The sequence below is a fragment of the Microtus oregoni genome, unplaced genomic scaffold (genome assembly GCF_018167655.1).
Source record: "Microtus oregoni isolate MIOR12 unplaced genomic scaffold, Mior012 000052F_ref0000163, whole genome shotgun sequence".
NCBI classification, from domain to species: Eukaryota; Metazoa; Chordata; class Mammalia; order Rodentia; family Cricetidae; genus Microtus; species Microtus oregoni.
In genome coordinates this window covers 10376384-10392318 of record NW_024543828.1, presented here as the reverse complement: position 1 = coordinate 10392318, position 15935 = coordinate 10376384, and the positions used below count along the sequence as shown (strand labels likewise).

The 15935-nt window shown below is 39.9% G+C and overlaps 1 pseudogene; it reads left to right on the top strand.

Annotated features, from left to right (window-relative positions):
* The window catches only part of LOC121437435, a 53098-nt pseudogene that overhangs the window by 31363 nt on the left and 5800 nt on the right, over positions 1 to 15935 (top strand).

The window sequence follows — 15935 nt, the reverse complement described above, 5'->3', positions numbered from 1 at the left end:
CTTGTATTTTCTCCCAGGCTACTGGTTTGGGCTTTTAGATTTTCAGAAGTCATACAAGGCTTGAGGAACAGACAGCTTTTAATCGACTTGTATGGGTGAGGGAAACTATTCCTCTTCTCTCCCCCAGGGCTCTGAGGTGGTAAACCTGTCAGCCCATCGCCCTTTCAAACCCCTTTAGTGGCAGATTTGTTTCATTGTTGCTAGCAAGGGAATTTCATCCAGGTGTTTGTCTATTTTTTTTAAAGATATTCAGATCTAAGAAATCAGAGACAGTTCACAAGACTGACTAAAACTGAAAGAAGGGAATGCTAAAATCATAGAAATTTCCAGTAACTTATACACAGTTTGTGTTACCATACCCCTGCATGTAGTTCACTCAAGAGCCGTTTTTGTCAACTCTCAAGCATTTATAAGTTTATAAATGATAAAGCCAAATGCATTCGTTTCCCCTTTGCATAAAGGAAGGCAAGCCACTTTCATCATGCTTGTACTGGCCTCCCACCTTTCTGAGCCCTTGCCCCCCCTTTCTCTACTTAGACAAACCTGGTGATAAAATCACTTCTCCCTTAGTCTACTGTGGTGCCCCAAACACACAGACCTTTGAAGTTTCACCCAAAGCACCCTCAGTTTCAGCTATTCAAAACAAACCTGTGGGTATGAGCAGTGCTACAAAATCCCTTTGAGGCCCTGAAGTTGTGACCAGGGCATCTGAGTATTATCATTGTGTATGTTGTCCTTCCGTACCTTTGCTGTTTTTCCATTTGCTTCTTAGTAGCCTAAACTCATTAGAAAAGTCCAGAGGTTCTCCTTGTCCAGTGGTATCTCAATTATCTAACCTCCTGATATCGAAGACCGACACTCATGAATGCTTAAAGCTCACAAAATGGGTTTGAACGTGAGAGTCCATCATATGGACCATAAGGGTTACTTTAACACAATCAATGCAGTTATTACGTCACTGCAATTCTAGCTCTGCTTTAGCTCATCTTCCCTCTTCCAATCCCAAGTAGGAGTCAGAGGGGAAGAAAGTTGTAGAAACTCTTAAAATACTAATCTGTATCTTAGTGATGGTTTGCCAAAAATGTAACCGGGCTTTCAGAATGGTTACAATTGTGCATTTGCTTGATATCTGATCGTATTTCCTCCTTTTTTTTTAGCCTCCACGAACATCTCATCCTGTTGTGAGGTTTTCTTGTGTCGATTGTGAACCAATGGTTATAGATAAACTGCCCTTTGACAAATATGAACTTGAACCTTCTCCCTTAACTCAGTACATTCTGGAAAGAAAATCTCCTCATACTTGCTGGCAGGGAGCTATCATTACCTACTATCCAAATGTCTATACTCATTCTGGAAATTGGTTATAAATTGTGTGTGGGGGGGGGGCGTCTAGAGAGATAACGCAGTAGTTAAGAATGCATACTGGCCAGGCGTGGTAGCCCAAGCCTTTAGTCTTAGCACTTGGAAGTCAGAGGCAGGCAGATCCCTGAGTTCAAGGCCAGCCTGGTTTACAGAGTAAATTCCAGGACAGCCAGGACTAATAAGGGTCTGGTGAGATGGCCCAGTGGTTAACAACACTTAATGCTCTTGCAGAGGATCCAGGTTCAGGACTCAGCACCCACGTGGCGTGGCGTGGCATGTGGTAGCTCACAGCCATCTCTAACTCCAGTTCCTGGGATCTGATGTTCTCTTCTTGCCTCCATGAGCACCAGGCATGCATGTGGTATACATACATACATACATACATACATACATACATGCAAAATACACATACACATAAAAATAAATAAAATCTTTAAAAAATAAGAACTGTAAAATCTTTACAAAAATTATTTTAAAATGTTTTAAATTTGGTAATAATTACATTGTATTTTTTAAAGGCTATCAAACAACATAGCCAAGAGAATAATTTTAGAAAGGTATGAACCATTAACATACTGTACATTGCCATTTATGGAAGTAGAATCTGACGAACCCATGCATTCAAGGAGCTGGGGTTGGGTAGACCCATTCTTATCTGTTCCCCAGGTTACGAATCATTAAGCTATGGGGTGTGATTCGATTAAGGTATGAGCAAGACTCTCTGGCTCTTATTTTGAACTTGAGAAATGAGAAGTCCTGTATATTTGGGGCCAAGAACCAGAAACTCGACATTCCTTTATGCATGAGTATAATGCAGTGAGACAGTAGTGTGGTTAGTAGAAGCCTCACTGATGGGTTGGTCAACTGGGATTTTCTGAGATGAGCAAGTGCAGGGTACCATACGCTCGCTCTTCCAAGTGCTGTGTTGCAGTCAGAAGGATCTGCTCATGGCTTCGTAGATTTGTCCATGGGTTTGACTTGTAAAATTCTAGACTTTTGAAATCGTGGCTTTTTTATTTAGATACAAAAAAGCTCCACATTACAAGGATGTTCATTCTATGACTGAGCTACAGGACCAGTCAGTTATTTTTAGGTTCTCTTGACACAGGGAACACTTTCAGAAACTTACCTGTTTTGTTCTAAAATGTGAGACCACTGATGCACTGTATCTATAAGCTACTTTAATTCTCTTAAGATACTAAGGCTAGTTCAAAAGAAAAGGAACAAGTTTGAGTCAAGGATGTGAAGGGGTAAGAAACAAAATTTCAAAACTACAGGGTGGTGGTGGCATGTGCCTTTAATCCCAGCACTCAAGAGACTGAGGCAGGCAAGTTTCATGGACAGCCGGGATTGTTACACAGAGAAAATCTGGTTCAAAAAGAAAAAGAAATTTAAAAAGTATCAGAACTACAATACTGAACAGAAGCCAAACAAAAAAGATTACCCATTGTATACTTGTACTTTTCTCTATTCAGACAGCTGAAATGAACTTCTCTGTCAGAAGGCAGAGTAGTGTTTCCTCCTGAGGGTTGCAGGGTAGTGGCCAGAAAGGGAAGGAAGGAGTTGCCAGTCTTGCTGGGTTTCTTGACGTAGGTCGTTTTTCTGGAATATTCACCAAGCCATGTACTTGCTTACCCCTAAAATTCTAGAAATGTAGACAATAGAAGACTAACTTCTTCTTTTCAATACTTTGGTTTGAATTTCTACAACAGAATTAAATAAAATTACAAATCACATCTTTTCTCTCAAATAAACTTTCATTCTATATAGCATACTCCTTCTAAATCTTCTTCAAAGAAACCCGAGAGGGGCTTGAGAGATTGTTCAGTGGTTAAGAGCACTGACTGCTCTTCCAGAGGACCTGGGTTCAATTCCCAGCACCAACATGGCAACTCACACTTGTCTGTGACTCCAGTTCCTGGGCTTCTGATACCCTCATATAGATAGATATACATGTAGGCAATGAACACAAAATAAAAAATAAATTATAAAAAAAAATTAAAAAAAGAAACCTGAGAAATCTGTCCTGACTCCTCCACAGCCTCTCAAATGTCATAGTCTTTGTCCTGATCTTGTAGTAATCTGATCTGATTGATCAGTGGGACTGAATAAGAACAAACCAGGAGCGAGGACGTTTCCTAAGACCTTAGTAGAGAAGGTATTCTCTAGAGCTGGGAGAAGGCTCGCTCAGGGGCTTGCCCACATCTGCTAGGACTGCAGTTCAATCCCCAGCACTCATTTAAATGCTCATCAAGAACATGTAGCTGTCATTCCAGCCTAGAGAGCTAGAGACAGGGCACTTGGAGTTCTCTGGCCAGCCTGGCCAGCTGAATTGTTGAGCTTCAGGTTCACCGAGAGATCGTGTCTCAGAACATAAGGCAGAGAGCAATTGAAGACAACGCACAGCGTAACTTCTAGGCCTCTACACACGTCCATACATGTGCACTTATAAATACATATGCACCTGCACTTACACACACACACATTTGGTTTTTTCTTTACTTTGCATGATGCATCATTTCTCCTTCTTAGGAAACAAAAGACACTCTATTTTATTATAGTTGTCTGTTTAAAGTTTGAATTGCAACAAAAATCTAGGAATCACATTTAGCACTAATGTTTTATAGAGTCATCAATTACATAAGAGGGGTTTTTTTGTTTTGTTTTGTTTTTTGCTTTTTTGTTTTGATTTTCATTCAGCGTTTCTCTGTAGCTTTGGAGCCTGTCCTGGAACTAGCTCTTGTAGACCAGGCTGGTCTCGAACTCACAGAGATCCACCGCCCAGCTGAGATTTTTTTTTCTTTTTCTTTCTCTTATTTTTGTTTTGTTTTTTTGTTTGTTTGGTTGTTTTTTTTTGGGGGGGTTTGGTTAGTTCTTTGTTTTTTAAGACAGGATCTCACTATGTAGCCCAGGTTGTCCTGAAACTCACTCTGTTGACCAGACTATTCTCGAACTTGCAGAGATCTGCTTGCCTCTGCCTCCCAAGTGCTGGAATTAAAGATATGTGCCACAATACCTGGCACATTTTCATAATAACTAGCTTTAAGAAGAATTTCCTGAGCGGTAGGTTATATAGCCATTACAAAAAAACTAGCATGGCAAATTGCTGTCATTAAGGAATCCTACCAAAGGTCTTTGGGAAGCATAGACCCGGGCCTCTAAAAGCTTATACTGGGTGTCCTCATTTGAGTCAGGGTCTACACAGGGAACACAGAGAAAGCATGGTGACTGGAGGACTCTGGCACAGCTTATCAAGTGTATGGAAGCTTACAAATAGTACATACCAACTCAGGAGTACCAGTAAATAAATCAAAAAATGGTTATGTGAGTATAATCCATGTTCCAGTCTTTTAAGTTGATGTAGCCAAGAAAATGCATTTGGGATTGAAGCGAAGCATCTCCTTTCTGCCTCAGAAAGATTGCAATAGTTTCTGTCTTGTAATACGTTATAATTACTTATTGAGTGAAAAATGACTAAATAAGGAAACAGCAAGATTTAATAAGCAGTACACATGAGGACTCTTTATGCAGTCTTTTAAATGGTCTTTCTTTTTGGAATGTATGCTTTAGGCATGGAACCATAGTCCCTTTGTTCTAGGTCTCCTGTAATCATGCCTCGTTCTTTCGGGAAGCTGGCATTCTTAATACTATTTCAGCATCATTTTTCATTACACTACCAAGTGAATTTCTGGGTATTGTTGATGTGTCCTGTGGCTATTGTATCACCTGCTTTAATTTGTAATATAATTGAATGGCTGTATTTTGAATATGCCCATTTAACATGTTATTTTTACATAACCCTATGCAAAAATACCTAGTCTATTTTCTGAATTGCTGGGCCACAGATGTTGCTGTGGAGTGTTGCCGTAAGTTTGGCTTTACAGAAAATAATGACTGTATAACTGTACATTGCTCCCTGTTCTTCTTAGGTGATTGTCACCAGCAGTGGAAAAGACAATGAGCTTGGATATCCATTTGGTTATTTAAAAGCTAGTACGACTTTAACTTGTGTAAACCTCTTTGTGATGCCTTACAACTACCCAGTTTTACTTCCTCTTTTAGGTGAGTAAAATATGTGCTACTTAGTCACTTTTAAAATATGGCAAAAAAAAAAATACCCGGTAGATAAGAAATTAACGAGCAGTTAAAATTCCATCGCAGAATAACCAATACTAGCATAATAAATGTATGAAAACTAATTTGGAAAGCTAGAACTTCGTTTTCTTTGACTTTCTTCTTGTTTTGCTTATAACTGAAATAGATGAGATACCTGACCTTAACTGCTCCTCACGTTTGCAAACTCCATTATTCACCCTCTTTTCTCCAGTTTTGAGAATCTTGGCTTTTCTGTAGATGAGTTCGAATGCCCCCAGAAAACTAGATGGGGTGTGTGTGTGCATGCACGCGTGTGCACACTTAATGTAAGTGTGTGTGAAGGCCATAGGTCGATGTCAGATGGGTTTGTGAATCGCCTTCCACTTTGGTTTTTGAAACCCAGTGTCTTGGTCTATCTGGAACTTGCTGAATGACTATCTGGAACTGTAAACACAGCACTTTCCCAAATGTCTCTCTAGCTCTAAAACTAGGGCTTTTGTTGGAGAGGAATTGGATGGCTTTCGTTAGAAGCCAGGGCTTCTGTGAGGCTACTGACTGTACTACACTCCTTTCTCCACAGAATATTACATACTTTAAAAACAGAGTGAAGAAGAAAGAGAGGCACAAGAGTCAATTCAACTAAGCAGGTTTAGAAGTTATGGATTGATTTCATGACAAAATTCTAAAGGAACAACTTAAGTAGCCATTACTCGATGCTGTTAAAAATGTGTACTCTTTATTTGGAGAGCGGTATCTTTTTAGAGTAATATACTTCATTACACCCTCCTAGTTGTAAAGTTTTGAGGATCTTTTGGGGGGATGTGAGGGTTTCTAAGTTTCTGCTTAAAAGATGAAACCTTTAAAAAATTTGATCACAGTACTATTAATGTACGATGAATTTAAAAGGCAGTATTTAAGTTCCTATTTAAGAAATTTGAAAGTAGCAATCAGCATGATTGCTTTGTATATTTAAGTTATTTTCTTTCTTAGTCCAGCCTGAACATACGTTCTTTCTAAGAGTATAGGCTGTATGTTAGAGGACGGTAAGATTACAATAAAGGGGCAGGGGAGGTGGCCCAGCCTTTAAGAGCCCTTGCTGCTCTTCCAGAAGACACAGGTTCACCAATTTACAACTACCTTGACCTCCAGTTCCAAGGAATCTGACATCCTCTACTGGCCTCTGAGAGCACTGCATGAACGAGATGCACAGACATACATGTTGGCAAAACAGCCAGATGCCTAAAATAGAAATAAATAAGTCCTTCTTAAATTACTAATATATCTCTATTTTATGTATTAATCTATCCTTTTTTTCAAATATGTCCTCAATTTCCACGAATACATAGTAAAGACAATAGAGTAATCTTCATTTAGACTGTTGTTATTTTTCTATTTTTCAGTGTCTTTTTGATCCACTTTATTGCACTGGGATTGGCATACAAAAAGCTACACATATTTAATCTCCAGTATTTGTGAGTGTACAGCAATGAAACATCACTCCAATTTTTGCCCTAAACACGCCCTATTCATGTCTTTCAAAAAGCTTCCCTTTTGTTGTTATTTTTATAATGAAAGTATATGCCGTAAGATCTATTCTCCGAGTAAAATATTTATGTACAAACCACTCTTGCTAACTATTGGCACTGTGCTGGAGAATGTCATGCTAGGAAACCAAGGAGACTCAGAAAGACAAATAATACATGATAGTGTTTACATCTCTAGCTTCTTCTCTGTCTTATGGTACTGCTTATTGCCAGCGGGCCTCAAGCTCTCTATGCGGACAAGGATGGAAATAGTAGAGACTTTTAGATGTAAACAGATCAGATAAACAGAATAAGTAATACCTTTAGTTTTTATTTTCTTTTTAAGAATTTATTATTTGCAGCTGGAGGGGCGGTACTGGAGAGATGGCTCAGAGGTTAAGAGCGCTGACTGCTCTTCCAGAGGTCCTGAGTTCAATTCCTAGCAACTACATGATAGTTCACAACCATCTGTAATGAGATGAGATCTGGTGCCCTCTTCTGCTCTGCAGGCATATATGCAGACAGAACACTGCATCCTAAATAAATAAATAAACAAACAAATGAGATTTTCTTACTTTATGTATAGAGGTGTTTTGTCTGAATGTCTGGTGCCCTCTTCTGTCTTGCAGGCATACATGCAAACAGAACACTGCATACATAATAAATAAATAAATTAGAAAAAGAGAATTTATTTTCTGTATAAGAGGTGTTTTGCCTGCATGTTTGTCTATGTACCACATGCATGCGTAATATCTACAGAAGCCAAAAAGAGAACTTCAGATTCCCCTAGAACAGCAGGTATAGAAAGTTGTGTGCTCTTCTGAGCTGAGACTCAAACCCGGATCCTTTGGAAGAGGAGCGAGTTAGTGTTCTTTATCACTGAGCAACGGCAAATGCTTTGCCTCGAAGCTGATGTAGTCTATGTCTTGTCTCATTTTTTTTCCAGTGCTGGGGATCAAAAACAAGCCATTTCATAGACTAGACAAGTGGTATACCCCTGAGCTACAGCCCAGCTCTTGTAGACTTTTCAAACCTCCACAGAATTCCCAAAAGACTTAAGAACCAGCACAGGATAGCAGGGACTTTCTGTAGCTTTCTGTCAAGACAAGAGTTGTGTGTCAAAAGCCTGAGGGCTTCCATCAAGGACACCTTCTGATTTCTTTTGCTTTCTACTGCCAAAAAATAAAAAGAACAAAATACCTACTTTTTATTACTGTAAATTTATTAAAATTTGTTTCACAGGGAGTAAATAATTTATTAGGGTAATAAAAAGAAGAAAATATCCGGTTGCTTTTCTTAACCAAAGTACTTTTTAAAGAATAGACCTATTTGGAGAGAACATATGCATTTTTTCCCTCTGTAAGTAAAATATTTGCCTAATGGAGCTTAGAGGAACAATACAGGATGACCTGATACTATCTGCTGTCTTTACAGTACGGATGGATGGCAGGTAGATTTGATAGCTGGGGATACCAGTTTGAATTAGTAAGGTAGAAATCTTTTTCTCACACTTGGAAGGAAATAAAGAGGGTGTTTGTAAGTTTTCATGCCATATGTATAATATGTATTTTTAGAGTACTAAAATAATTATATTTATATTTTAAGAGATAGGCAATGTCTGCATATTTAAGGGAAATATCTAGAGTTATATTGGTGCCCATGGTGTTCAAGAGTCATATTAAGCCAGCTGTGGTGGTGCCCCATGATCTTTTTTTTTCAAACATTTTATTTTTTGCTTTATAAGTAATACCATTCAAAATTTCCACCTCCTCCATTTCCCTCCCACTCCCCCACTCACCCTCCCCCTTCCCCCTCCAGTCCTAAGAGAGGGCAGGGTACCCCACGATCTTTAAGTTTAAAAGAGTCTTCAATTGAACTATTGTAACTTGAAGACCATCTATCTATATGGAACTTTGGTAGCTACAACGACCAGGAAAGACAGCCAGATAAATTGCGATGAATGTTCATCTGGCCTGAATCAGCTCCTATTTCTACATGTTAGTTGCTTGATTTTAGATCTTGTAAGCTGGCTCTGGACTAACATGATCCCTTGGTTTTTTTATTTTTATTATTTTTTTTTTTTTTGGTTTTTCGAGACAGGGTTTCTCTGTGGCTTTGGAGCCTGTCCTGGAACTCGCTCTGTAGACCAGGCTGGTCTCGAACTCACAGAGATCCGCCTGCCTCTGCCTCCCGAGTGCTGGGGATCCCTTGGTTTTGTGTTACAGATGAATTGTTTAAAATTCACAAGCTTAAGCCAAATGTGAAGTGGCGACAGGCTTTTGACGGCTACTTAAAAACCCTGCCTCCGTACTACTTAATAGTATGTATTTGTGTGTGTACATATATATTAACTGGCCCTGATGATTCTTGTCGTAAGAAATAAGGAGTCCAAAGTTTTACCCCTGCAAGAAGATTAACTCTTCTTACTTTACGAATATTTGTGTTGCCACTGTCTTCTCGAGCCATATGAAAGAGTTTGGAGATGAAGTGGCCGCACAAAAAAGCATTCATTGTGCTTCTGTTTCCTTTAGTTTTAACTGCCATGGTCATTGTTATGAGCACATCTATGTTTCTCTTATTAAAAACTAACCTTATAAAACTGTAGTTCTGGAATGTAACAGCAAATATGTCTCAATTCATGTTACATCACCTTCCCTTTTGAGCTCTAGAAACTCAATGTGGCTTTTCAGTACATAAACAAAACCTGGAAGAAATTAAATTACATCCTGACACCACATGATGGGGGGGGGGCATTGGCGATAGAGAAGAAAGCATGACGTGGCCTCATTCTGGCTTTTATACTTTGAGAAAATGATCTGAACTCGTCATGTAATCCTAATGGAGATGATCGAGGCCGTTTCAGGGGTTGCTGTCCTAACTTAATGCCAAGTTTCTAGAGGTGAAAAGGCAGAGTCTTCGAGGGGACCATTGGTGTTGCTGGGAGGGGAAAGTGGGCTGTGTTGCTTTTTATCATGGCAAGTGTGGGCTCTGCAATCATATGCTATGGGAAGTGAGTCGATGTTGGGGGTTAAGACCGAAAGCAATGTACTTGTTTGAATTGGCTGCTAGTTGCTCTTCTTATCCATTTTCTTCTGATTTTTTTTTCTGCTCCTTACTTCTCTGCTATTTTCATTGCCACTTTTTAATGTTCCATGTTTGGTTTTATGTGCAGCACCTTGACTTCTAAGAAATGAATCATGTCCCCTTGCCCCTTATAACTGAACTTTTGAGTATTTAAGATTTATTCTATTCTTACTGTTGTGTATTTTGTTTCCTTATAGCCATTAAAGAAAGCACTAAGGATGATGGGAGCTCCAAATCTGATATCAGATAATTTAGATTGTGGACTTAGTTACAGTGTTATCTCTTACCTTAAAAAACTCAGCCAACAGGTAGTATTGGTAAAAACGAACAAACCAAACTCCTTTGCCCTCAGAAGTGCATTTCCTTATTCTTTAGTGTAATTGTAACTTTTCAACTTAAATGTGTATATATCTCTACACTTTATGGATTAGTAATAATGTGATTCTCTATGGCTTCTAGCTTCACCATTAAATGCAGTTAAGGGTCTGTCAGTATCATTTGATGCTGTGCCATTTCTCCTTCTGCCTGCCAGTTTCATATGCTGGCTGATACTTTGTGGCCGAAGAGGGGCAGAGGCTTCATAGGGTTCTCTTGTGGGTCATATTTTGTCTGTTCTCCAACTAGTTTCTCCTCAATTCACTTGCCTAGAGCCTCCCCCTTTTGTGAGTCAGCACACCAAGGTCTGGTGTGGTTCAATATGCCTTGCCTGAAATCGCTTTCAGGCAGCATGTTAAGTTCTTAAACTCACATGCTAGCCCTTAAATAAACAACTGCCTGCTTTTCCCTGGAGAAGCGGCAGGGCGGACATGAGACCAGTGTTCTTCAACCTGGAGGGTGATAGGCCCCGAGGGGAGCAGAAGAGTGGAGTTCTTCCTCCTCTCTTGCCCTTGTCTATTCCTTTAGACCCCACCCCATTCACCATTATTCACCTTGTCCCTTGCCTGACCCTCTCTATTAGTACCTCATCTTCCACTCAGCCCTCCTTATCATATTTCTCACTTGTACCTAGACCATTCTTGTAGGATGGAGATAATTGGAAACTACCGAGTTAGAGCGCTGCTGCATACAGTTGTGTTCTGCGATAAATTAATGCAGCAGTGTAACGCTCTTATTCACACATACATTTTTTTTTTAAGTAGGAAGTAGCATTTGCAGCAACTACAGCATTTCCAGCTGAGTCTGTTTGCAAGTTTGGCCTTTAGAAAACTGAATATTACACAAAGTATCTCAAATTTTTCTAAGGGACCTATAGGCCTACATAGTTGGGATGCTGACAGGCCTTGCTAGGAATGACCAAAACCTTAAAGCACCTTCTAAAGCTTACAGAAGCATACTAGTCCAGCGTGCTCATAAGTGCAAAAGAAAATAAAGACAAGCCCAGATTTTTGACCTAACAAGTCCCCCTAACCCGCATTCCTCTCTGCTAATAGATTTTTGTTGTTGTTGTTGTTGTAAAGACCTTGGTTATTTATCTTTCTATTGATCTATTGATTTTTTTTAATTTGATGTTTATGTTTGGCCTTTAAGGCTTTGTCAGGGTATGGCCACAAAGGAATAAAAGTGGACAGAGTTGAAATTAATCCAAGTGCTGGGACCTTCTGGGACAACTGTATTCTTTTATTGAATGAGCTTTCAAAGTCATTCAAGGAAACAGACCCTGTATCTACTATTGTCTCATATTTCATGACTTAAGAATTTGCTGAAGCATATATATTCCAAATAATGACTTAGGAAAATAAATATCTCTGGCCAATACATAAGAAATAAAAAAATTATTAAGCTTATTGAACATTGATGGAATTTTGTCTTTTAGAAAAAGAAAAGATTATTGCTAATTTCTGTTTCTCTTATTGCTAATTTAATATCTATATCACTGGTGTTCCTTGAACCATCTCAGATGTATCTAAAACACAAAATATACCAAATGCTCTGCTTTAACTTATTCAAGGAAAATTAATTGATACAATGTCTATTAAGGGGATTTCCCAGTGTTTGTGAATGATAAACTTGCTGAGTAGACATTAAAAATATTTGCTTAGTAACATTTGTTAAATTAAGCTTTATTTTTATAAGATTTATTGGATAATATAATTTGTTTAAAAAACATTTTTAATGTTTTCAAATACAATGCCAGTCTATATGATCTGAATTTAAGCAATAAGTTACATGTATGAATATAGAGTTTTAAACCTTTGTGTCTGGATGCAAACCAAATGTGTTGAATTAGATTAGATTTTGCAGTAACAATATGTGCTTTTTCATGTCTATGAATGAAATTCTTGCCCATGGTTTCTATTTACTCCATGATTCGTTCATAGTTTTGACACTAGCAAAGACAATTTGCATGAAGTCATTTGTCTTTCCAGTCCCCTCTGTGTTTGCCGTGGTAGAACAGAGAAGCATAGGGAACTGTGATTCGCACATGAAAAGTGTTCAGGGTGGTTCTTAAAGTATTTTTCTTAAATAATAAAATGGTGATGATGTGGTAGATATTTGGATAACATGTTCTGTCCTTTCATTTTAGACCAAAATAGAGTCCGAGCGAATACTAGCATCAGTGGGGAAGAAACCCCCCCAGGAGATTGGTATCAAAGTGAAAAATTATTCTGCAAGTGGCCTGGCCTTGGCTCACAATAAAAACTTTAGAAAACTGTTGAAAGAAATCATAGGGGAAAATGCACCGAGACTGATGGAACTGACTACCAAAGAATTTGCTGGCTTCCAAATAGGGCTCTTCAACAAGGTAACTTGTGCCACTAAAAGGCATCCTTAATCTGACTTTGCCTGGTTTGTGTTGCTTTAGTTTGAAATAATGGCCTATTTCGGAGTTGTTATCATCATCATTAGTAGTAGTGGTTGTTTTGGTAGTTGTATTTTGCTTTATTGAGACAGGGTTTCTCTGTGTGTCCTGGGACTAGCTTTGTAGACCAGGCTGACCTTAAGCTCAGAGATCCGCCTGCCTCTGCCTCCGAGTTCTAGGATTAAAGGTGTGTGCTACCATGCACAACTTGGAATTAATGATTATTAGTGAAACTATCTTGAGATTATTCTGCCAGCAGATACCAAAATGAAATTAAACGTACTAGATATATTGGTTGGTAGGAATGGGAAGTAAGCAGCTATAAAAAGTAAACTAGAAAGGAAACTGCAATAGGCAGGCCGCCATGTAGATCTAGCACCTACGACAGACAGACTAGTAGCAAGTAGGTTCCGTGCAGCTTAGAGAATGCCTCAGCCAGACCGCAGGAAAACTCTGGCCCCGTGCATTCTCGCGGAGGAAGCATGCATGCATTCTTGCGGAGGAAGCGTGCATTCTCGCGGAGGAAGCGTGCATGCATTCTTGCGGAGGAAGCGTGCATTCTCGCGGAGGAAGCATGCATACATTCTTGCGGAGGAAGCGTGCATTCTCGCGGAGAAAGCGAGTGGGATCGGAGCTGGCCCTCCCTGCTGTACTTGTCAGGCCCTGGCCATCAGCACCCTGGCTCATGCTCAGGGATGCAGCAGACTCCAAAGGCACTGCAGCTGGGCCTGCAGCCAATGTCACTGGCTGTGCAGTCTGCAGTTGTCATCCTGCAGTGAGACTCTTGCAGCCTACCTCCCTGACTGCAGGGGGAATCAATCCAGGTGACAAGCAGCAGTCCTGCCAGACAGCTACAGACAGGCATATATAAACCTTGGGATTTGGAGTTTTAAATGATAGGCTTGAAAATTATTTCCCCAGTGATTTTAATGACTTCTGGATATGTTAGCATTCAGAACAAGAAACAGAAGGTTTTCTACTTGGAAAAATTAGCAATAATCGGCTGTATTAAATATCGTTCTCTTCAATAAGATTTTAAGAGGCTTAGGTATTACATTTTGTTATTTAAAAGCCTTAGGAGTAACTGAGATTGTTTCATTTAACATAGGATGTGAAACCTCAGACATATAGAAATGCTTATGATATTCCACGTAGAGGACTTTTAGACCAGTTGACCAGAATGAGATCCAATCTACTGAGAACACGGAAGTTCATTGTTGGACAAGATGAAGGTAACCTAACAGTGGAATGCTCTTAGGCTAATAGCAGACATGACTTGCATGACAGCGTTTATTGCAGAATTATTTTGTTAATGCTCATAGTATTCCCATTCACTCAAGCCCCCCCCCCATCTCCCTGGTTCTCTTCCCCTCAGGTGTGTATTAATCAGCATGCCATACCGCCATCGCCATTGTTCTGCGTGCTCGCTCTTGCAAGTCTCAAACTCTCAGCTAGACACTGACTTTATGCCCAGCTGATAGGCACTGACATGAAGAGCAAGAACTGTAGTAGCTTGCTCAGGCAGGGTTAGCCCATTGCAAAGTGGTGGAACCTAGGTCTGTCAGATTTCCAAACCTGTACACTCAGACATTGATCATGCCCAGCTGCCTCTGGAAAAAGTCAGCTGTGAATACCTACTCCCCTCAAAAGTCATGAACTCCAGATAAACAGGAATATTGTGATGGTTTGCAATTTTTCTTCATTTTATTTTGTTAATTTTGAATGGGTTTACTTATCCACAAAAAAAAATGAGTTAACCCCCTAGCCAAGTCTCTGATATTATACTTTGTGTGTGTGTGTGTGTGTGTGTGTGAACAGAGGCTTCCTAGGAAGACAACTTTTATATTTAATCAAATCCTCAGAGGGTAACATTTTCTTTGTGACAAGAGAATACCATGAGGAGCTGGGCATGGTTGCTCAGTACTCAAGAGCCTGAGGCAGGAGGAGTCTATGGATTTGAGTCCAGCCTGGGCTAAAGAATGCAAACCTGCTCCAGAATACAGAGAGAGGGGCTGTAGCAGTGGCCCACTGTTGAAGAGCCCTGGTTACTCTTACAAGAGACCCCGGTTCAGTTCCCAGCACCTACATGTTGGGTAGCTTTCAACTGTCCATGACTTCAGTTCCAGGGGATCTGGCACCTTCTTCTGGACTCTGCAGACACCAGGCCTGTGTGCAGTGCACATATGTACCTGAAAGCAAAACAGACACATAAAATGAACATGAATCTTTTTATAGAAAAAGAGAACACTAGAACACCATGGAGCCTCAGTGCTTCAGAGTGCAGAATGTCAACAGGGTTTTGAACTCAGATGATGGCATGCACGAGGCCAGCCCATTTTTATGCGGTGTTGGAAGGTAAAGGAGTTTCTAGTCCTTGTGAAGTGAGCCCGTAGGCAGTATAGTGACTGTAGACCACTGACTGGTATAAATGATGATGATGCTAGATCCTACAGGTGGTGGTAGATCCCGGGATACTGGATTGGAGATTTCAGACGATAATGCTAAACTACACATTGCTGAACCAGCTATGACAATGTCCTTTCAAAAGGACCATATACTTCAGCTCTAAGTATTCGTTTCTCTGCTGCTGATTTTGCAGATTCACTTCATAGTGTCCCAGTTGCACAAATGGACAACTATCAGGAGTATCTAAAGATGCTGGCTTCACCACTCCGAGAGATTGATCCGGATCAACCAAAAAGACTGCATACTTTCGGCAATCCATTTAAGCAAGATAAAAAGGTAGTATACCCATTTCTGTGTCTGTGATACTTTCACTGTAACGCTATCCTTGTTAGCCAGATGTATACAAATCCGAGCTAAAAATGCCATCAGGACCTATGTGTAGATGGATCTCGCTTGTTTCCCATAATGATACTGTTGACTGTTCTGGAACATAGTCAGTAGAAGAGGCAAATGAGGCATTGGTGGGAAGCCCCCTGACTTATGCTGAGGCAGACTCTTTGAAGGTGGCATCCCAGGCCTACATGGCTCTTTCCATGAGTTGTTCGACTGTACCCAGTTGTGTTAGTTGAATACAATAATAACTGTCATTTGTTGAGTACATAGTA